This window comes from Adiantum capillus-veneris, chromosome 13 (genome assembly GCF_014529385.1).
Source record: "Adiantum capillus-veneris isolate H3 chromosome 13, ASM1452938v2, whole genome shotgun sequence".
Lineage (NCBI taxonomy): Eukaryota > Viridiplantae > Streptophyta > Polypodiopsida > Polypodiales > Pteridaceae > Adiantum > Adiantum capillus-veneris.
Genome location: NC_140943.1, coordinates 16241117 through 16264447, shown reverse-complemented (window position 1 = coordinate 16264447; position 23331 = coordinate 16241117).

The following is a 23331-nucleotide window of genomic DNA, read 5'->3' as shown; positions in this document are numbered from 1 at the left end:
TGCAGCCCCACCATTGATGTATGCATGTACCTTCATCTTCTTGTCATTAATATCATCAATGAGAGGAAGCACATCCACTGTATCCCCTACACTTAAGGCCATATTTTTCACGACATGCACATCTCCTTTGACCCAAGGAAGCCTAGTCCTGACACTAGTGGATGATTGTCTCCTCAACTTGGGATTCAATGCTAATAATTACCCAAATGTAATATTAGCCTTTTGATTGTTAACATAACTCACCAGATCATATTCAAGATGACCTCCCAAAGCTAGAAGTACGTCTACTTTATTCTTTGATGCTGCTTTCTCCTCTTGCAAGGATCTGCCTACTCTTTACTTCCATCTACCTTCTCCTTGCCTTTGGAGGCACTAGCTTTCCATTCCATCTATGTCTCCTTTTCTCCACTACCCAAAATATCAATATCCTGCTTATCCACTCCAATAATGTTAACTCAATGTACTTCCTCATTACCTGGTGAACAGTAGGTACTTGTTGCTGTGGAATGGTTGCGACACGTTACATTTCTTCATTCTCCACTTGAACTTCATCTGAGAACTTTGAGGCTAAATGAGAGCCATTGTTTTGTAGCCCAGTGCACCATGCTTGATCTTCTTCTTAATCTTTTTACTCTTTGCTTACACAAACTCTACAACACCGTTGTAATTCTTTGGACTCTCACAATTCACCTTTTCCCCTATCTTGGGGTGCAAGCACGCTATAAACTTGTCTAGATTAAAGTATTCACCATTGGCCAATTGCATCGTCGTTGTCAATTTAACTCAACATTGAAATCTTCACTTACATCCTATTTGAGAGCCTTCAATTTTTCATCCATGTCAAACAGAGAAACTCTCTGTAAAAATCTTGCAAGAAACGAGCCTGTAGGGTTGGCCATGCCTGCATTGGTTCACCTTCTAATGCATCAAACCATACCTTGGCCTTGTCGCATATCATAAGAAGATGGTCATCTTGCTATCTTCATTTGTCATACACACTCATAGCATATACAATTTGAAGTGTGCAATCTAGTCATCTTGATTCTTCTCACCAGTAAAGATCGGTCCATAGCTTTGTGCATCCATTTTTCTGTTAAAAAGATGACTCTTTCACTTCGACCCCTATCCTCTCAAAAACACCTTCAAAGAAACACTATCTGCTAGCAATCTTTCACTTATTCACAACCCAACACACACTCTTGGCAAGATTAAATCTTACCACACACACACACGCGCGCGCGCACACACACACTGTGGTACTTAGCTATGGTTTTTGGCCTTTAAAAAACCTCACAACATGCGACTAGGCCCGTATATATTACCTGCAGTAGGTTTTACTTAATGGTTTACTACCCTACTACCATTATCTGCCATGAAGGAGCAGGGGCTCTCTCTGCAACTATAGGCGGCTTCACTGTCGTGTAATACAGTCTGTACACTCATGGTGATTCTACTCATGACTTCGATCTAGCGGACCGCTCTCTCCCTCCTTCCTCTATATAATGAGGTGAGGGCACTTCTCTGGCCCTCACTTAGCTTTGTTTTGTTGTTGCCTTGCCTTAACAATTCTGCATGGTACTGAAGCATGGAGCTCACTTCTTCTAGCACATAGGTCCACTTCCTTGGCAATATGTTTTTTGATTGCATGATTTTTTTGAAAGAACTACTGTTGAGGATGGTTTTTTACGTTGATCTTGCTCTGTTATCGGGTTATGATACTCTTAGATGAGAAGCACACATGGCTTATCATGACATGACATAGTGGCTATGGTGATGTCACGGACACTGTTAATGTTAAAGATGTTTTTTGGTGGCTATTACATGAGGTTTTTTATGTGCTGCATTTTTCTGTTAATGATAACATATTAGTGGTTATTTTATACAGCCTACTGTCTACTGATTGCATATCGATAGCTGGACCACTTGTTTGGCTATGGCCTTTTACCTTGGTAACTGACTGGCCAGCTAATTGGTGCCTTAATTACATGGGTTGTTGCCTTTTGACTGGTTGAACCATAGTTGGGCTTGGATGGTGAACTAGGAAATGAAGGGGGTATGATATCCCACCCTTTGCACACCAATTGTGTGTTTATATGCGTTGTGCCAGGCTGTACGTGACAACAGTTTCTGTACAAACGTTCATTGTGGAAAAATGCTATACTTTACGATGTTCCCTTTAAACGACTTAACACTATGGGTTACTGCTACTGCCTGCGTTTTTGTGACTGGTTTTTTAACAGAAAAGGGGTTATATTACTTTGGAATCACTTTGGTAAGGTAAGCTGCCAGAAATGCATTCGGTTACGACTTTTGTGACTGTTCCCTAACTCGGGCCGATATAAAACTTCACCCTGCTGCATACGGGTGTTAGATGGTTCTACTTCTTTTGGGTAACCCGGTTGCACACTATGGTTGTTCTTGGTCTTTTTTGTAGAAAGGATAGGATATACATTACAAGTTTTTTTGCATGCACTTAGGCATATGTTTCTCGTATTATAGCTTTGGATATTGTTATGGTACTAGCACTTTAAACATAGTTTATCTTTTCCCTAAAAACTTCAAGGTTCGGAGTATGGCCTAGCTTTTTAGCAGCACTCCTTGTTACTTGGATTGCTTAAGGAGAAGTATATGGTAAAAGATGTATGATTTGGAATCCATTCATTGTGATAGGTATCTAACCTAAAAACAAGTTTTAACAAGCTTGATACTTTATAAAAACTGTAAATGGAACTTTTTATAAACTTCATTTGGTGGAGATTTCAGAACTGATAAAACTGTTGAAAAAAATAAAAAAGGGGGGGGGGGGGATTCAGACACTTGGATTAGAAGGGGTGATGGCCTTCTAATCAAAATGATACTCTTTTACTAAAAACTTTGGGATTCTTTTAAAATGAGAGAAATCACAATTTCTTGGACTAAGCTTGTAAAGATAAATTGTTTTTGTAAGATGGACATGGATAACAACTGGTATAGTCTATTGATACCTGTGAAACACATCCAAGGCTAACTAAATAGTTGTCTTGTTTGGATGGATGCAGGTAAGGACTCTATCTTATCTTGAAGGTTTTTTTTGACTCAGTGCTACCACATGCACATGATATTCTGAAGAAATGACCTTAAACTCATTGGCATACCCACAAGGGAAATTTTAATGTAGTGATTCTTAATTTGCTATATATTTGCCTAGAAATGCAAATTTTTTGTACATTGCTATCGTGCATGCATCTCCCACCTCTGCGAACACTTATTGATTGTGCCTCAGGGGATTCACTCTATATACAAAATGGGACGCCACCTGCGAGAGAAAAACTTTGATAAAACCCCTATATACGACTCATATTAGAGAATATGACCCCCCTTTCTACACTTATATGACAATCAATGCAAAAAACTATCATACCCCTATCTTACATATAAAATTTAGGTATCACATGATCTAACTAAGTAAAACTATCCAAAGAGTGTGTAGCATAGTGACTGGCAATGTACTAAGAAGCCACTTTTGTTGATAACTAGATGTACCCTCAATGTGTCTTAGTTTAACTTTCAACTATGTGCCCGTTCAACATGCACTCTAGCTATTCGTCCAATTTTGACCCATTTAAATTACTCAAAAACCATGTTATAAAGTTGTCATGTAAATTTGCATCTATACAAACTCTTTATAGCTTTCATCCCTCAACAATGAACTATAATCACAAAAGAAGCAATTGATACAAAGCAATGTTAGTTCTTGTATGTATCTTTGTAGCTATTGACTCACAAGTTTGATGGCAGACTCTTTTTGGAAGCCATGATTTTGAAACACAAAAACTTCCTCTTATTTTTCCCTTTTCTCACTCTCCCCCCCCCCCTAAATATGATACCCTCTCCCTTACTTTTAAGCTTGGGAGATAAATTATTGGGGGTCTACCCCTAACTTATACGCTTATGTAACTTGTAAAAAAATCTTCCTCCCTTGCACTTACGTGGTGCTGTAAGTTTTCCATGGTGAATCCCCCAGGGATTATGCCTACACGCACACGCACACGCACACGCACACGCACACGCACACGCACACGCACACGCACACGCACACACACACACACACACACACACACACACACACACACACACATACACACACACACACACACATACACACCTGTAGTACTTGCATACAAAAATTGACTTCCTGGCTTCTACTAAAACACACCCCCTAGTTTTAATATAAATCCCCATGGGATATGGCCCTTATAATAATAAGTAATACAAAAAAGCCTAATGGAGTGGTTTGCTGCCTTATGAAAACTGGCCGTGACGGCGCAATAGTTGTTTTACCTTGGCATTCCGCATCACATGTGGCTTTGCTGTCTCGGATCCCAAGGACGGATCGCTCCACTCATCACTCTGCACTCTACAAAAGGATGATGGCTTTCATCCTCCTTCTATTTAAGAGGTGAGGGTGCATCTCTGCCCCTCACTTAGCTTTGTATGTATTTCTTGCTTGCATAAATCCTAAGGGACTGTGTTTTTTCTTTACTTCACCAAAATATGGAGCTTGCAACACAAACTACGCAGGTTGGATACTTTGCTTGACTATCATATTCTTTCATTGCAAACCTTTTATTTTCACAGTAGAACTAGTATGGTGTTGCTCTATCAGCTTGATGATATGGCTCACTGTGGGTTTTTTTACTCAAGGGAAGTACTTCACCTACTGCAAGGAAAGTACTTCGGCTATTTGTATACTGGAATGAGGCTTCATTACTACAAACATTGTACAAAGATAATTCTAAGACTGAGTTGGTTTTGTACTTATCATTTCCTTTAATCTAGAGCCAGCTGTCTTTTGAATGTAAAAGTTCAATTATGTCTTATTATTTATGGTAAAATAGCGAAACACACACACACACACACACACACACACACACACACACACACACACACACACACACACACACACACACACACACACACACACACACACACACACACACACACACACACACACACACACACACACACACACACACACACAGAGGTACAATTCTAGGAGGAGTTATCTCCGGAAGAAAGGGGTCATTGAAGCAATAACATACTACACCCTCTCTTCTTTATTCATACACAATGTAGACAAACGTTGCTACTCAGGTAGGCATCTGATTGCCTACTCACCTAATTGTCTAAGGAGTCTCAGGACATGTTTATAGAGAACCTAAGTGCCGAGAAAGACAACCTATACAAATTTGTCGGATCCTGTATATGACAGTAGTTCTTTATCAGATAGAAAATTTGTCATCATTTACTCAACCTCATTAAGAGCGATATCCTTGCACTCATCAGGAGTAGCCGGGGATTAGCGTTAATGACACTCAGACATTGTTTTAGAAAATTTATTCAATGGATTCATTAGAGCATGCACTCTGTGCTAACATTTAAAACTGACAATATTGATTAACTAACTAGGAGATAATTATTTCTAAATAGTGTAGCATACATTGTAGGGTTTCCTACCATTATGTGCTGATGATAATTAGAAGAACCTTGACTTTGACATGACCAGACTATGGAAACATGAATGTGCCATATCCCTATTGTGTTATTTGAGATTACATACATGTGCGTTTCTTAACATCATACTTCAAAATAGCAACCAGGATGATGAAGGTTTCAAAAATGAATTTGGGTTTCTATCATACAACATATATGGAACAACATTATTGATGGCGGGTATCAAGTATGATTTATATAGTTGGAACAACTATCAAGCAAAAGTATGGCAAAATTTTGACAGGTTGAAGGTCACAATAACATCAGTAATAAATAGGACACTTAGAAGGGCTACCTCACCGACATTCTGGCTTTTAATTGAGAAACAATATCTTGTATACATACTGTCTAGTTACTGGAAAAATTTCTTTTGAGGAGTGTATCATTACCTTATATGTCAACATGGTTCTATTTGGTTTTACTTAATAATGTTAGATATGCATTGCCACTTTCTCATGAATAGATTTATTTTTTTAGGAAAAAGCTATTATCAGGGATATCACTTACAAATACACAGCTAGGGTGCGTGTATGCACAGACCCAACTAAATTAGCCGCTATCAATGAGAAATTAGAATTAGAACGTGCGAGGCTGGACCTTAATTCCTTTGTAACTTTTCAAGGTACAAACAAATTACCGGCATCTAGGACTAGATGTTATTTGGCTTGAAAAGCCAAAAACGTTGTACACTATCATAAATAAACATCAATGTAATTACACTTGAATGTGCAAGGGTTTTTTTTCCAGGGATGGACAACGATCACAAGCGGCTGTTGTAGCCCTGTACCTGTCTTCCCACCATGCCAATATGTGTTCTTATACATCTATCTTGTTTGGATGGTGGTAGGTACAATCTTCAGCCTTGTTTGAGTGAAGAGCTTTTGCCACACTTATGTATTTATGTTTGTTCGAAATAAAGAAAATTGTTGCATTCTCTTATTTTTCTAAATTTGTGTACTTGTGATATGTAGTACAATTTAATTATAGAGTTTGACTATCAAAGAGGATTCTCAATGCAAACACACACTCTACGCTCTCCCCGATCATTCTTGGTCAAATGACCTTATATAGTTAAACTTTACTAAATATCACTCTACTAACAATCTTTGAATTCTTTAACCATCTTTAAATTCATTCTCCACATAACAAGCTGGATGGATCTCTTCACTTGCTAAACTGGGGTATGCCAACAGACAAGGGATCCCTATACCACCCACAACCAATCAATGCATTTTATCATGTTTCAAGGACCGTAAGTTTCATAAGAAACTTTTGGACTCTGAATGTGAAGCAATCTCTAATTGTTCTCTATCTGTACTCAATTTTGCTTCAGTCAATGACTTAATTTCTCTCTTAGTTTCATCTCATAAAGATCCTTCTAGCCTTATCTCTTGTTTGACAACTTTCTTATCAACTTACCTTTTCTTCTCTTGCAAGATAGTGTGGATGTTGATTTCTACTTCTCTCCCTTACCAACTATTGTCAATAAGCTTTGTTTTATTAAAAATGTTCTTGTCTTACCTCTAGAAATAAAACAGGCTGAGAATATTATCATACTTCTGCTTGACCTTGACCTTCTAGATCCCCAAGAACAAGAATCCCTTTGTCTTTTAACGGGTACATCCTCATCCCCTAACCTGAAAAATATATCTCGCATCTCTTCTTTGGAGTCATTCCTCTTATACCTCCTCGAGAGGTAGAGTTGGACTTTATCAAGCTTGATAACCAATTGTGGAACTTTAAGCTTATAAATTATTATGCACCATTTACTATTAGCTCTCCGGCTTTGCTTTGTAGTGTTCCTTTAGAGTTGGTAAAACAAGGCTACTGCCTTACAATCCAAACACCCTTTATCTACTACTACAGATTTCAGCTTTGAGATTCAAAAAATTTCACTTGCAGTAGTGGACCCCAGCAAATTCTCTACTTCTTATCTGATTGCAAGGACCAAGGATCTTTTTATAGCAAATTGTGCTAAAGATTTGAAAAAGTTCCTTTGCAACTGCTGAATACTTATTGACCCTTTATCAAATGCTCATGCAAAACTCAAGATCAAGCTCAACATGTAACGCTTCTATAAGATCGGTTGATCATTTATTATGTTTTGTATTTCAAAACCTGCCAAAGTTTTTTCCTTTCAACTCTGGTCCAACACCAATATATGCTTATATTTCATGGGTTTCCTCTATACCCTTAGAAATACGCCATACATTGTTGGTATACTATCACTTTCTTGAACACATGCTTGAGACTACTTGGGGGTTAGTGTTGTATTCTCTAGCTAACCTCTATTACCTAGATTAGCTAACACACATGTAGCCAACACCATTGATAATATTCTTTGACCAACCAATGGCAAAGAAACCATGAAGAAAATCACATAAACCCCATGAAGTGCTTCCTCTACAACACACAAGAAACCTCACCAATTTTGGGGAATATAAGATCTTGGAGATACATCCAAAACCTTGGAATTCTATTCAAACAATGATCAGGTTCTTGTCACTACCTCTAAAGCTAATACACTGACAAAAAGGAAGAAATTTCATGGTAGATTTGTTCATTTACGGTTCTGCAATACATTTATAGATTTTATTGAGCCCACTAACTTCTATCAAAACATATTAAATGTTCTAGGTATCCCTAGAACCTTGTCGTACTTCAACATTAAATTTGGCTGGAATACTCCAAGAGTCTGATCACCACTTTATATAAACCATACAATACCTTTTCAAAACCCTTTGACTTATCTACTGAATGTGGATGGAACTCTTTTAATTGGTTTTCAAGATTTTGTAGAAATGTTGAGCCGTTTGGCTCACATATTCTCAAAACAGACTATTCAATTGGTAAACATCGTATTCTACAAGATTTGTTCGTAAAGGTTTGAATCATATTCCGTTAGTACCTATGGATCCTCTTAAAGTCGCTAAGGATGATTGTTGGCTGGTCTAAAATTTGTAAAATCATTAATATTGAAGAATGTGGATTGCATCATACTACCATATCATCTAAAGTTCTGCAATTAAAAAAAAAAAGGTTCCCTCATCATAAAGTTAATCAATGCTCTTGGTTTTTAGAGCATGAGCTAATGGATGAGATGTCATTTTGTTGGATCATTTGTTTATTTGTGGGCTTGATAATCATCTCAAACCTATGTATTAAGTTGCAAAAAATTAGCTAGATTTGCAACATATAATAGATTTCCTCTCCTGATTTCCAAGTTTGGAAGAAATCAGAAGAGGAGATAGTGAACCATGTCATTAGGTTCTCACTTGATAATGATATCCCTTTACCTTCTAGAACCACTCTCCCATACCTCATGGGGAATTACAAAATCCAAAAGCTGAATTTCGTTGGATAACCAATGCACACAACTGTATTTTTTCACCTCTAACGTCTCTCTACTCTTCCTTTCTAAAAGCCCTAGATATTGTAATTATTGAATCCACATAGGGAATGCATAAAAACTTCAAATATTCTCTAAGTCATTACTAACTTTTATTGGGTCATTAATAATCCGTATGATTTTTTGATCAATTTTCTCGAGAAAGTCTTTACTGCCTTTACCTTTGATATTAAGGCGTGCTATGAAGCTATCCATCGTCATGGGGATAATGGATTAATCACACTTTAGAGCATATTGTCAAGTTAATAACTAGGATGGGATATAAGGGATTCAAAAGATCCTGGAAGACTTGTATAATCTCAAAAAAAACAAAGGAAATTACATGGACCTTTGACTTCTTCTTCATGCTGTTTATTAAACAATTGTATATCTAGACTCGGTACGTCTATTTACTCTCAAAGAAAAGGGATACCTATGGGTATCTTGTTCCCCCTTATGTTGCAATCTATATTTAGCATGATTTGAACTAGATTTCATACGAAAACTTTCTAGAATGCAAAAACTGGACATGTTACTTCTGTACTCTTGGCGATACATGGATGATCTCCTCTTTGTTAATAATCAGTTTGTTTTAAATTGTTGAAATCATAATAGACCTCTCTCTAAGGAGGATCCGTTATCACTTTATTCACTTGATAGTATAAATATCAAGCCCACTTTTTGATAGAAATTTCACCACTTATCTAAGTACGTGTATCAAACTGATAAGACCTTTCATCGACAATTTCAAAACATACACAAACTAGAAAAAAGAAAAACTACCTTGTTAGAATGTTTCTTTTATTCACGTAAGCAGTAATAGACCAAAAACAATGGCTAAATTTTTTTGTTTCTCTCAAGTGCTACCCATTATTTTCAATGCTTCACATACATATCTAGCATATGCGGATCTAGAAAAACTTATCAACCTCTTTGAGAAGAATGGGTTTTGTAGGAAGAAGATAACTAAGCATATCTGTTAATTCATACAAAATAACCATTTCTCTTGCATTAGAATTAACACTTCTTCTCTTATTATGCTTTTGGTGGGAGATGGATCCACTTGGTGGCATGTCTCCCACCAAGTGGACCTCTCTCCAGGGATGGGGGAGGGTCACACACACACACACACACACACACACACACACACACACACACACACACACACACACACAATTCTTACTTTGGTTGACCCATCACTTATACAAAACCGATGAGTTTGGCAACCATACAACACCGTAATAAAATTTGCTCTTCTTATATGATTAATCACCATGGTGGATTGATATATATTGTAGAAAAAAGAGGCTTCAAAAGGTACAAAATCCATCAACATTATTACATCTCTAGGGAATATGTGACAAAATGGTTCATTACCGTGGAGAGCATGTATACATGCTGAAGAGAAAACCGCCCTTTTTTTCTCTCATAAATAATTGGGCCCACATTGGTGTAATTCTGAATATTTCTGCTTATATACCTTGAATTTATAATGCATCTTCTTTTTCCCTGAATATTGTGTAGGTTTTATAATTTCCAATAATGTATTTTATACGTATTTTATGCGAGTTGCTAAAAATTCTACATATCTTATTAAGACATGTAGAATAAGGAACTTGTAGCGTTTTTTTTTGAGTCATCGGACCACCATTAATTTTATGTACAATATACATAATCTTGTGCTCCTTTTTTGGTAAAGATACCAGGGCTACCACATGCACATGATATTGTCAAGAAATGAGCTTAAACTCACTGGCATACCCACAAGGGAAGTTTTAATGCACCGATTCTTAATCTACTATATATTTGCCCAAAAATGCAGCTTTTATGTACATTGCTATTGTGCATGCATCTCGCACCTCTGCTAACACTTATCGATTGCACGTACACACACACACACACACACACACACACACACACACACACACACACACACACACACACACACACACACACACACACACACACACACACACACACACACACACACACACACACACAACTGTACACTTTCTTTGGTAGACATAGAGGGTGGTAGAAACCAAGTCCCAAGCCTTGTCCATACAATAGATACTGTGGTGGATAAAAATTAGCATTAGAACGTGCGAGGCTGGACCTTAATTCCTTTGTAACTTTTCAAAATATAAACAAATTACCGACATCTAGGACTAGACATTATTTGGCTCCAAAAGCCAAAAATGTTGTACACTATCCTAAATAAACATCAATGTAATTACACTTGAGTGTGCAAGGTTTTTTTTTTGGGATGCACAACAATCATAAGCGGTTGTTTTAGCCATGTACTTGTCTTCCCACAATGCCCATATGTGTTCTTATACATCTTTCTTGTTTGGATGGTGGTAGGTACAATCTTCAGCCTTGTTCAAGTGAAGACCTTTTGCCACACATATGTATTTATGTTTGTTTGAACAAAGAAAATTGTCGCATTCTCTTATTTTTCTAAATTTGTGTACTTGTGATATTTTGTACAATTTAATGATACAGTTTGACTATCAAAGGGGATTCTCAATGCAAACACACACTCTACTCTCTCCCTGATCATTCTTGGTCGAATGAACTTGTATGATTAAACTTTACTAGATATCACTGTACTAACCATTTTTAAATTCTTTCTCCACATAACAGGTTGGATCTCTTCACTTACTAAACTGGGATATGCCAGAAAACAAGAAATCCCTATACCACCCACAATCACTCAATGCATTTTATCATGTTTCAAGAACCACGAGTTTCATAAGAAACTTCTAGACTCTGAATGTGAGGCAGTCTCTAATTGTTCTCTATCTGTTATCAATACTGCTTCAGTCAATGACTGGGTTTCTCTCCTAACTTCATCTCATAAAGATCCTTCTAGCCTTATCTACCTGTTTGAAAAATTTCTTATCAACTTACGTTTTCTTGTCTCGCAAGATGGTGTGGATCTTGATTTCTACTTCTCTTCCTTACCAACTATTGTCAATAAGATTTATTTTATTAACAATGTTCCTGTCTTAGCTCTAGAAATAAAACAGAGTGAGAATATTATCAATCTTCTGCTTGACCTTGACCTTCTAAATCCCCAAGAACAAGAAGCCTTTTGTCTTCTAACAGGTATGTCCTCTTCCCTTAAACCTAAAAAATCTATCTCGCATCTCTTCTCTTGAGTTGTTCCTCTTATACCTCCTTGACATGTAGAGTTGGACTTTATCAAGCTTGATAACCAAGTGTGGAACTTTGAGCTTATAAATCATTGTGCACCATTTACTATTATCTCTCTGGCTTTGCTTTGTAGTGTTCCTCTAGAGGTGGTAGAACAAGACTACTACCTTACAATCCAAACACCTTTTATCTATTGATTTCAGCTGTTGTGAGGTTCAAGAGATTTCACTTGCAGCAGTGGACCCCAACAAATACTCTAATTCTTCTGTGATTGCAAGGACCAAGGGTCTTTCTATAGCAAATTGTGCTAAATATTTGAAAAAGTTTCTTTGAAATTTCTAGAATACTTATCGAACCTTTGTCAAATGCTCATGAGAAAAACAAGATCAAAGCTCAACATGTAATGCTTCTATAAGATGGGTTGACCATTTATTATGTTTTGTATATCAGAACGTGCCAAAGTTGTTTCCTTTCAACTCTATTTCAACACAAATATATGCTTATATTGCATGGGTTTCCTCTATACCCTTAGAAATATGCCATGCAACGTTAGTATATTATCACTTTCATGAACACATGCTTGAGGTTGCTCGTGGGTTAGTGTTTTATTCTCTAGGTAATCCTCTATTCCCTAAATTAGCTAACACACTTGTAGCCAACACAATCAATAATATTCTTCGACCTCGGGGAGGGGGGGGGGGGGGGGGGGGGGGGGGGGCGGGTCATTTTATAATTATGTGACTATCATGTGAGTGCAATAGAATGGGTTATTACTTTTTATATTTTCTCACATTTTCACATACAAAAGGGTACCATAAAATAAAATTGCAAAATAAATTACAGATTGAATAGAAAAAGGGTATTATTTATTTGCTGAAAATTCATAGATCAGGAGTTTAAATAATAGTTCTTGAATGCACGTGATATATACACTTTATACATAATGACCCCCCTCGAGTCTCCGACCAACCAAAGGCAAAGATGAAGTCGTGGAGCGGAGCTTAGATCGACTCACACACACACACACACATACACACACACACATTGAGATACACAGACAGAGAGCTTACACAGTACACAAAGAATTTGTTGAATAAGGGTCATCTCCCAAATCTTATTATCCACACAAGTATAAGTGAGTATATACAAAGAGTTAGTGATAAGCGAGTTAGACGGGTGGCCGGCCATATCCATATAAGAGGCCACTTGGGCTTTAATCCCAACAACCTTCCACTTAAAGTCCAATGTGGCACTTTAAGTAACTGTAAATCTATGAACATAAATGTACAAAGATTTACATGGCTGCCATCTATCCAATGCCCAATAACTCATGATAATGCACAAAGCTTTCTCCTAGAAGTCCCTTTGTGAGTAGATCAACAGGATTGTCCTTGGTGTGGATCTTCATCAGTTGTATCTGCTTGTCTTCAAGTACTTCCCTAATGAAGTGATATTTCACATCAATATGCTTAGTCTTCGAATGGAACACTGGATTCTTTGCCAATTGTATAGCACTTTGACTATCACAATATAACTCTGGCATATGTACTTTGATTCCCAAGTCTGCTACCAATCTACCAAGCCAAATAGCTTCTTTGCATGCCTCATTTGCTACAACATACCCAGCTTCTGTAGTAGACTGTGTAATACAATCTTGTAATTGAGATCGCCATGATATGGCACCTCTAGCCAATGTAAAGACATAGCCTGATGTAGATCTCCTCTTATCCAAGTCTCCTACATAATCCGAGTTAGTGTATCCTCTGACACTCAAATACTGGCTACCATAGTATATGTGCATACTCTTTGTATGTTTTAAGTATCTCATGGTACCTTTCACTGCGTCCCAATGTTTCTTGTCGAGATTTGACATATATCTGCTAACCACTCCCACTGCAAATGCAATATCTGGACGTGTAGCAATCATTGCATACATCAAACTCCCACATGCAGATGCATACATCACCGTAACCATTTCAACCTTTTCCACCATAGACTGTGGGCAATCCTGGTTGCTTAGCTTCTGTTATGGCATAAGTCGCACAGTGCGGTCCTACGGTCCTGCGGAGGTCTGGACATTGCGGATCAAGAGTCATGCGGCGGTCGTGGCGGCAGTTCTTCACAAGATATCATGGGACAGGAGGAGGTTGTGCACCATTCCCGATCTGCGCTGGAGCAGCGGTTGTATATGTGGGGGCATACCTGTCTTTGATGTAACTTACCTTATGCTATCCATACATCTTCTATTGTAACTCTGTGTGTCTGGATTACATATGAATGAAGAAGAAGGTGTTCTGTTCGTGTGTACTATCTTCTATTCTATTTCTATGTGTTTGATGCTCACATAATGTAAGGCAGTTTGACGGTATTCATTCCCGTAATGCCTATTGCTCCTGTGTGGGCAATAGCCATTACAACTGGAGACCACGATGTGTGATGGGTGACCTGCGATGAATATGCATGCGCACTAGGTCGCAGGGTCCTCCTGATCCTGTGGTTCCAATTGTAGGGAGACGTCGGAGAAGAGGTGGTTCGGATGAATTTGTTTTTTCTACACCGTAGGCTGAGGAATCTATATCTCCATCACCAAGTTCGGTGCGTGGTAGGCAGTTGCGGCGGGCGCGGTGTACTCCACGCAGTCAGTCATGTCCTCCTGTCGTACGTTCACCCTCACCCACACATGTGGCTCCACCACCGTCTCCGGTAAGCAGTCTGGGGGGGTCTCCGCCACTGTCCCCACCTCCTAGTGTTCGACATCTTTTTCCGGGGGGAGGTACAACTGGGCAAGGGACGATGGCACATCCTCAAATTAAGTATAGCCGGTTTTGAGGTCTTTCTAGAGAAGACCCTGATGCACATTTGCGCCAATTTAATAAAGCTTATGGATTGAATCATCCTGGGGTGGTGACCCCTCTCCATCAACAATCAGTATTTGAATCTACACTCTCAGGGAAAGCTGCTAAATGGTTGTCAGAATACCCTGATGATAATTTTTAGACGTATGATGAAGGATCCAAAGAGTTCCTAGAAGGTTTAGAATGGAGAAGACGGTCCCTCAATATTTGAAAAAGCTTCGAACGCTGTGGCAGAAGTCGTTGCCAGTAGAGGATTATGCTGCAAAATTTCGGATGCTTTTGCAGAGGGTACCTCAGGCACAAAGGCCGAGAGTAGAGGTGTTGAATGATTATTTTTTGCGGGGACTCAACAAGGATCTCAGAACTGCTATGGAAATAGTGGATAAGGTAACTACTTCACTGGATAATGTAATTGCTAGGGCTGTAGTAGCAGGAGAAGCTTTGGAGGATAGGGAATCCCCAAAGAAATCAAAGAAAAAAGAGAGGAAGAAATCTCATCGTAAGTCGCAAGACAGCGGCAATGATAGTTCGGAGTCGGAGTCCACAGCATTAGATTCCTCATACTTAGGAAGCAACGATTCGGGGAAAGAGTCGGAGGAAATACCTCAGAAAAAATACCAGCGTCACGGGAAAGGTGTTTCATCTGGATCGTTGGAATCTACTGTGGTGGTTAAAAGTCTGAAGGAACTATGGTGTACCCAGTGTCGAAATCCGGGCCATGCTGCTCAGGAGTGCACAATGAATCAGAAATGGTGTGTGATTTGCACGACCAATTCTCATAATATAGTGGAATGTTATTTCAATGGTCGGGGTCGTCGGAGTCGAGACTCTTCTACATGGCAACCACCACAGACAGGGCAGGGACAAGAGCTTGCTGTGGCGATGGCTCATGCTCATACATCAGAGATGCCTTTGCAAGGTCAAGTAGGAGGACGGAGTCAAGGGGGAGGACGAGGTCGCGGAAGAGGTGGCCGAGATCCTAGTCGACCCAAGACATGCCTTTTCTATTTGGGGGATGGGCACTGGCGATCTGAGTGTATTGAAGCTATGGAATATGATCGGAAGAAGCAGGAATGCACTGTAGGGAAATAGCCTAGTGTGGCTATGGTTCAGATTGAAGGATTGGAGGAGTTCGATCCGGTGGTTTCATAAATCACGCGATCTGGTAAAAATGTGGTCCCAACACCCGATGTAAAGATTCCGGATTAGACGGCTCAAGGAGAAGTGCAAAAAAAGAATGTGACCTGGTTACCACAGTCCGCACCACCATTGAAATTATCAGGACCATCGACCGTGGGCCTGGAAACAAAGGAAGGAAAATTTGGAAACAAGGATGATACTAGAGAAGAGGAGGATTGGAATTCAGTTTGGAAAGAGGTCCTCAAGTCGCCAATACAAGTACCTTTGGGTTCATTTGGTCTCGAATTTTCATAATGCCTTGCTAAGACAAAAGTCCAAAGAGCTGAGAGAAGTAGCCATCGTGAAAGCTAAAGGCGAGGAGGATGATTCAGCCCCATTGCCGGCAAATAGGATCACGGATACCCGCATTCCGGAGCTTTCAGTTAAATATCATGGAACATATATTGACAAGGTACTATTGGATGGAGGAGCGGGAGTAAACATTATTACTCAAGAAGCTTGTGAGCGTTTTGGACTCAGTGATTGGGAGCCTACACCCTTTGTAGTCCGCATGGTAGATCAAAGAAGAGTGCAACCAGTGGGGTTACTTTGGGGCATTGTCTTGGATGTTGCGGGCTTATCTTTTGCTATTTCCTTAGTAGTCTTGAATATTGAGGATCATAGTCAGGATTATCACATTATCTTGGGGAGACCTTGGTTAAGACAAGCCAGGGTAAAGCATAATTGGGAAGCAAATATGCTTACACTAAAAAAGGATCGAAGGAAAGTGCGGGTGATGTTGGGAACATGCAGACAACCAGTTCAGGTAGCATGGCCTGTGATAGCAGAGATCGTAAAATATGGTGGAGGGATTAGAAGAGGATGAAGAGGAGCAATTTTTCAAAGCTAACACGGATTTGGTTTCTTTATATCTCGCAGATATTTCTCTGATTTCGAAGGGGAGCTCGGGAGGGGTTTCAGGAACTCCAACAGGGATAGGGGAGCAACTGCAAGCATTGCCAAGTCCTGAATCATTGGAGGACATTATTCAGCCAAGAACGTGCGTTTGAAGCACAGATGGGGAAAATTACAAGGGTTAAAGAAGATGAATTGGAGAAAGTCTTTCTTGGGGAGCAAGCAGAGTCACAACCCATATATATTAATAAGCAGCTTGAGGCAAGTTTCAGAGGCGATTTGATTACGCTGTTGATAGAATTTAAGGATGTTTTTGCATGGGAATATGCGGATATGCAGGGATTGGACGCTAAGTTTTATTAGCATACGATAAATCTGAAACCGGATGCGGTGCCAGTGAAGCAGAACTCATATAGGATGAATCCGAATGTAGCAAAGCAAGTTAAGATGGAAATTGATCGTCTTTTGGAGGTGGGTTTTATTACCCCTATTGATAATTTGGAGTGGATTTCTCCCATTGTGGTCGTACCAAAGAAAAACAAGCAAATCCGAATTTGTGTGGATTACCGAAAATTGAATGCGGCTACTGTTCCAGATCCTTTTCTTGTTCCATTTCTGGATTCTATTTTGGATGATGTAACAGGACATGAGATGTATAATTTTTTGGATGGGTTTAGTGGATACAACCAAATAAGAATGGCATTGTGGGATCAGCCAAAAACAACTTTTATTACCGCATGGGGCGTGTTTGCATGCACAGTGATGTGGTTCGGATTGCGGAATGTGCCTTCAACTTTTCAAAGGGATATGTTTCAAATTTTTGGTCCTTGTTTGACGGATTTTATGAGAATTTTTCTGGATGATCTCAATGTTTTTGGAGCGCAATTAAAGCACTTGAAGCAATTACGGTTATGCTTTATGAAATGCAGAGAGGTGAAATTCAGTTTGAATCCTTTAAAGTGTGCATTTGCTGTTCGCAGTGGCAGGCTATTGAGGCATATAATTTCCGAGGATGATGTTTTCGTGGATCTGGATAAAATAGCCACAATTATGGAAGCACCTCCACTGGTGAACCAGAAGCAGTGTCAGGTTTTTCTGGGCCAAGTTTGTTAGCATGGGAGGCATTTGAGGTTTGTCGTGCATTTGGCAATCCCGATTACTCAGGCATTGCATGCTAAATATTTTGAATGGACACAAGAATGTGATCTGGATTTTCGGAGATTAAAACTTCAGCTATCCAAAGCTCCAATTATGCTTCCGCCGAATTGGGGTCAGGATTTTCATGTGTTTGTGGATGCTTCGGACCGAGCTATTGGCAGTGTGTTGATGCAGGAACAAAATCAAGGATGGTTCCGGCCTGTCTATTATGCCAGTAGTAGTAGGGACGATTATCATCCGCAGAAAGGAATTAGTCAGTAACAGAAAGGGAATGTTTAGGGATGATTTATTCAGTGAAGAAGTTCCAGCATTATCTATTGCGCCAACGGTTTTTCTTCCATTTGGATCATTCCGCTCTTTTATACCTGGTATGTCAACAGAATTTGATGGGAAGATTGGCCAGATGGGTGCTTTTGCTGCAGGAATTTGACTTTGAGGTCATACATCGTCCAGGAGCTCAGCATGCGGTGGCTGACTACCTATCCAGGTTAGATTCTGGTGAGCCGCAGACGGGTGTAGCTGATGAATTTCCGGATGCGTCTCTGTTTCTAACAGGTGTGGTTGCAGGGGATACAATAGTTTCGCAACAAGCAAGGGTCATCCCTAGCATTCCATGGACATCGTATGAGGAGATGTTTCATTTTCTTGACAGTGGCGAAATGCCTTCATTCTTGTCCAGTCATCAGAGGAAACGTATGGCTATCAGAAGCTGGAATGTTGATATTATTATGGGGAATCTCTATTATTGTACGGTGGCGGATGTATTACTCAGATGTGTGCTACCACAAAAACAGGAAGCAGTTTTGGAGGAATTCCATACCGGTATTGCGGGAGGCCACTTTGCAGCATTAATCACGGCTTGAAAGGTTCCCCAATCGGGATTATGGTGGCCTAAATTGTTTCAGGATGTGAGAAGTTATGTGCAACAGTGTGATGTGTGTCAGTAGATGGGGCAACCTACTAAAAGGTCCACAATGCCTTTTCAACCGGCTTGCCCTTGGAGCCTTTTCAAAAGTGGGGATTGGATTTTTTTGGACCTTTTAAACCTGTGGCAGCTCACACGGGTAATAAGTATATTTTGACCGCCATTGATTACGCTACCAAATGGGTGGAGGCATGACCTTTGAGGGATAATACAGTAGTTTCTGTGGCTGGGTGTTTATATAAGGATATTTTTTCCAGATATGGCTGCCTTATTGAGCTGGTTAGTGATCGGGGAAGTCATTTTTTGAATAAGATGATGGAGAGAATGCTACGGTTTTATTTTGTATTGCACAGGAAATCTTCTCCATATTATCCTCAGGCAAATGGGCAAGTGGAATCAACTAATAAGCAATTGGTTCGGATATTAACAAAGTTAGTGAATATGCATAGAACGGATTGGGATGTGAAACTTCCTTCCGCCTTATGGGCCTATCGAACAACTTATAAAGTGGCAACATGATTGACTCCTTTCAAGTTGGCGTTTGGCATGGAGGCAATTACCCCAGTGGAGCATGTGATTCCGAGTCTGCAGATGCTAATTGAGGATCAGCTTCTTTTGAAAGATTCTGCTATTTATCGTTTGGATGTTTTGTAGGAACTAGACGAAGAGCGGTTGCATAGTTTTGCGGTGCTGCAGGATCTGTAGTCCAGGCGGAAAAAATGGCTGGATCGCCCGAAAGCACGGCAATTTGTCCGGGATAATTGGTCCTTGTCTTTAATTCTCGCCTTGGGAAGATGTTTGGGAAGCTTAAATTACAGTGGTCAGGATCATTTTGGATCTTTAAAGCTTGCGGGGCCATCTCTTTTTATTTGGCGGATTTGCAGGGGGAGGTAATTTTTATACTGGTCAATGGTTTCAGAATGCGTCATTATGTCTCGCCTACCTCAATTCAGTGCCCCTTTGCTGAGGTACAAGAGCCGAAAGCCGCCCTAATAATGATTGGGAATCCTTTTGCATGAAATCTTGGAAAGCGGGAAAAGGGTAATGATGGTTGCGATACCGTGGCTCGCCCTATTTTGGGAACTTGTTGTGAGTGGGTTAGTGCATGCAGTCGATTACTTGTGTGTTTCTCCTATTTTGTGCATCGCGCTCTCAAGGTGTTCTTAGCTCAATATTCTCTGTTTTTGCATCTCTTTGTTTCCATGACGGCTTCTCTTCTGCAATGCATCCCCTTTACTCCAGTCCAGCAGTTAGTGCTTCGCCGAGTGGATGCCTGGCTCTGCAAGATTTGCGGCTGCAAGTGTTTACCAACTTGGATTGGCAAGGGATACCTGTCGACCCATAGGCCGCAGTATTGATTGAACAAATTGCTGTTGGGGATATGGTGCAACTTAATAACCAACAGATTCAGCTGAGAGCAGAAAGAATCTCAAGGTGCTTCTGTTTGCCCAATGATGGAGTCATGCGAGCATCTCATGTGATTCCTCTTGCTGATGTCGAGCAGGAATTTGGGTTGAAAGTGAAAGGGGAATACAAGCTTTCAGGGTTAACAGATGTAGCGACAAGGGATGCTTAGAGATGGTTTCTTAAGGCAATTTGGCTGCAAGCTAAAACCTATACCATCTCGGACAAAGCATGAAATGTGTTGCATTCGGCCAACTTTGGGCCAGTTGCTTGGGCAGAAGTTGTCAGAGAGAGACCGCTGGCAGAGTGCCAAAGAGTGGTGGCATAGCTGGGGCGAAGCACCCCAACCAACACAAAATTCGGCCAGTTATTGACACCAATTTTTCCTTTGCGAGAGGTTTTCCCTCTTGCCTTGTGTCCTCTATGCCATTTTGAGGATGACAGGCTGGTGGTCCAAGGTACTGTTGCACCTCTGTCGCAAACTCAGAGTTTGGAAGTTCCTGATGGGGCGGGTAACACAAAAAAATGTTTGTATTGAGGATATGCCGGGTCCATCAACTGCAGTGGTACCCTCTGGAGCACAAGAGATGGCCACTGCAGGACCATCAAGCCGCAAGGGCGGGCGGGAGGAACATCTATTTTCTACACCACCTCCTACGACTACATCTACTGGGCCGGAGGGTTCTGTAGTGGCATGATGGAGACACCAAATGTGGGAAAGGGCGGCAATTGCTACTCCAACGAGGACTGGCTCTCCGAGTGCGGACACTCCCTCGCAAACCAGAGAATTTTGGAACCACCAATGCGGCTACTTCGACGGGAGGTACTCTCTCCGCAGTTTTGCCATGGGAGGCGGTAGCCGCAAACCCTGTTGACCAAATCCAGGTGTGCGGTACTTTTTTGAACAGACTTGCAAAGTCTATTCGTGCGGCCTGGCCAGCTCCCGCCATAGAGGGACAAGTTAATGAGCTGGAAACGCAAGTAATGGCTTTGCAGGCTCGCATTGCCGATTTAACCAATCAAAATGAAGACTTGACTGCGACGGCTCGCCAGCAAAATAAAGAAATACAAACGCTTTGGGGGGCTAATTCTGTGTTTGTGGCTTCCATTCAAGATGAATTGCTTCAATTGCGAACCCAGATTAGCCTTGCCTCATATTTAGCCTCGCATCCTGGTGATGTCATGATAAATATGAATGATTTGGATGCTTTAGCAGTGGAGACGTAGCAGGACCTCCACATGTTTTTGGAAAATCAAATACAGAGCTGGAGAACACGGTTTTCTGCTGAGGTGAGAGCACAAAAACCATTTCAACAAGTTGTGATGCAGCAACCTGAGCCATCGAACACTGACAGAGGTAAGAGTGTCGTTCCAGAAGGTTTTGATATTGCTAATTGGGTGCAAGCTATAGAGGATTGTGCTGAGGCCCAGGCTCATGTATCTCATTTGCAGAGAATGATTCATCGATTTCATAAGGATCGGCACAGGGTGTGTTTCTGGGTGGAGACTTTGGCTCACTCATTCTCCCTCAGTTTATCCCCATGTCCTCCATTTTGGTCTGCCCTCAATAGATACCTCTCTCGCTATTATCCTCTGCATATGCCTCTTGCCCCTTTGCCGCAGGCGCCGCAGTCTATTTCCTTGCCCCGACACAGTTTATTCCCAGGGCTCCTTGGCCGGAGCACACTGAGATAGATCCATATCTATTGGATGAGGTGTATCGGGCCCATACCGCAGATTTTCAAGGATTTGGATACATCGACATTTCGTCTTCACCAGAACAGGTCGAAGATCAGCAACCAGAACCTTCCAACCGGAGGGGCTGAGTGTGGGTTTGCGCAATCCACCGTGCGTGCTAGGTGTTACGGCATAAGTCGCACAGTGCGGTCCTGCGGTCCTGCGGAGGTCTAGACATTGCGGATCAAGAGTCATGCGGCAGCCGTGGTGGCAGTTCTTCACAAGATATCATGGGACAGGAGGAGGTTGTGCACCGTTCCCGATCTGCGCTGGAGCAGCGGTTGTATATGTGGGGGCATACCTGTCTTTGATGTACCTTGCCTTATGCTATCCATACATCTTGTGTTGTAACTCTGTGTGTCTGGGTTACATATGAATGAAGAAGAAGGTGTTCTATTCCTGTGTACTGTCTTCTATTCTATTTCTATGTGTTTGATGCTCACATAATGTAAGGTAGTTTGAGGGTATTCATTCCCGTAATGCCTATTGCTCCTGTGTGGGCAATAGCCATTACAATTTCACAAATGACGGCAATGGTGTCATCGATGCCTTTCCCCTCTCCATATGGAAACGTTGCAACACCTTGTCAATATACTCTTCCTGAGATAAATAAAGCATCTTTTTTGACCTATCTCGATGGATACGCATACCTAGTATATGACTTGCTCACCCATGTCTTTCATGTCAAAAACCTTTGCCATTTTGACTTAAGAGCTGAAATTTCTACCATTTGTCTACCAACAAGTAACATGTCATCCACATACAAGATGAGGATTATCAAGCTACCATCCTTAGCTTGTCGAGTATGCAGGCAATGATCTGTCTCACTTCTCTTGTATCCTTGAGAAAGCATAAATTGGTGAAACTTGCCATAGAGAGTCTTTCTCAAACGACATACCAATTTGTTTTTGCCTTTCTCAACATACCCTTCTGGCTCTGCTGCATATAAACCTCCTCATGCAGATCTCGATGAAGAAATGCCGTTTTCACATCCATCTGATGTAAATGCAGATCATGTTTGGCAACCAAAGCAAGTACACTTCTCAATGTTGTCATCTTGACCAACTGGTGAAAAGACTTCATCAAAATCTATTCCATGTTTTTGCTTAAAACCCTTAGCAACCAACCGTGCTTTGTAT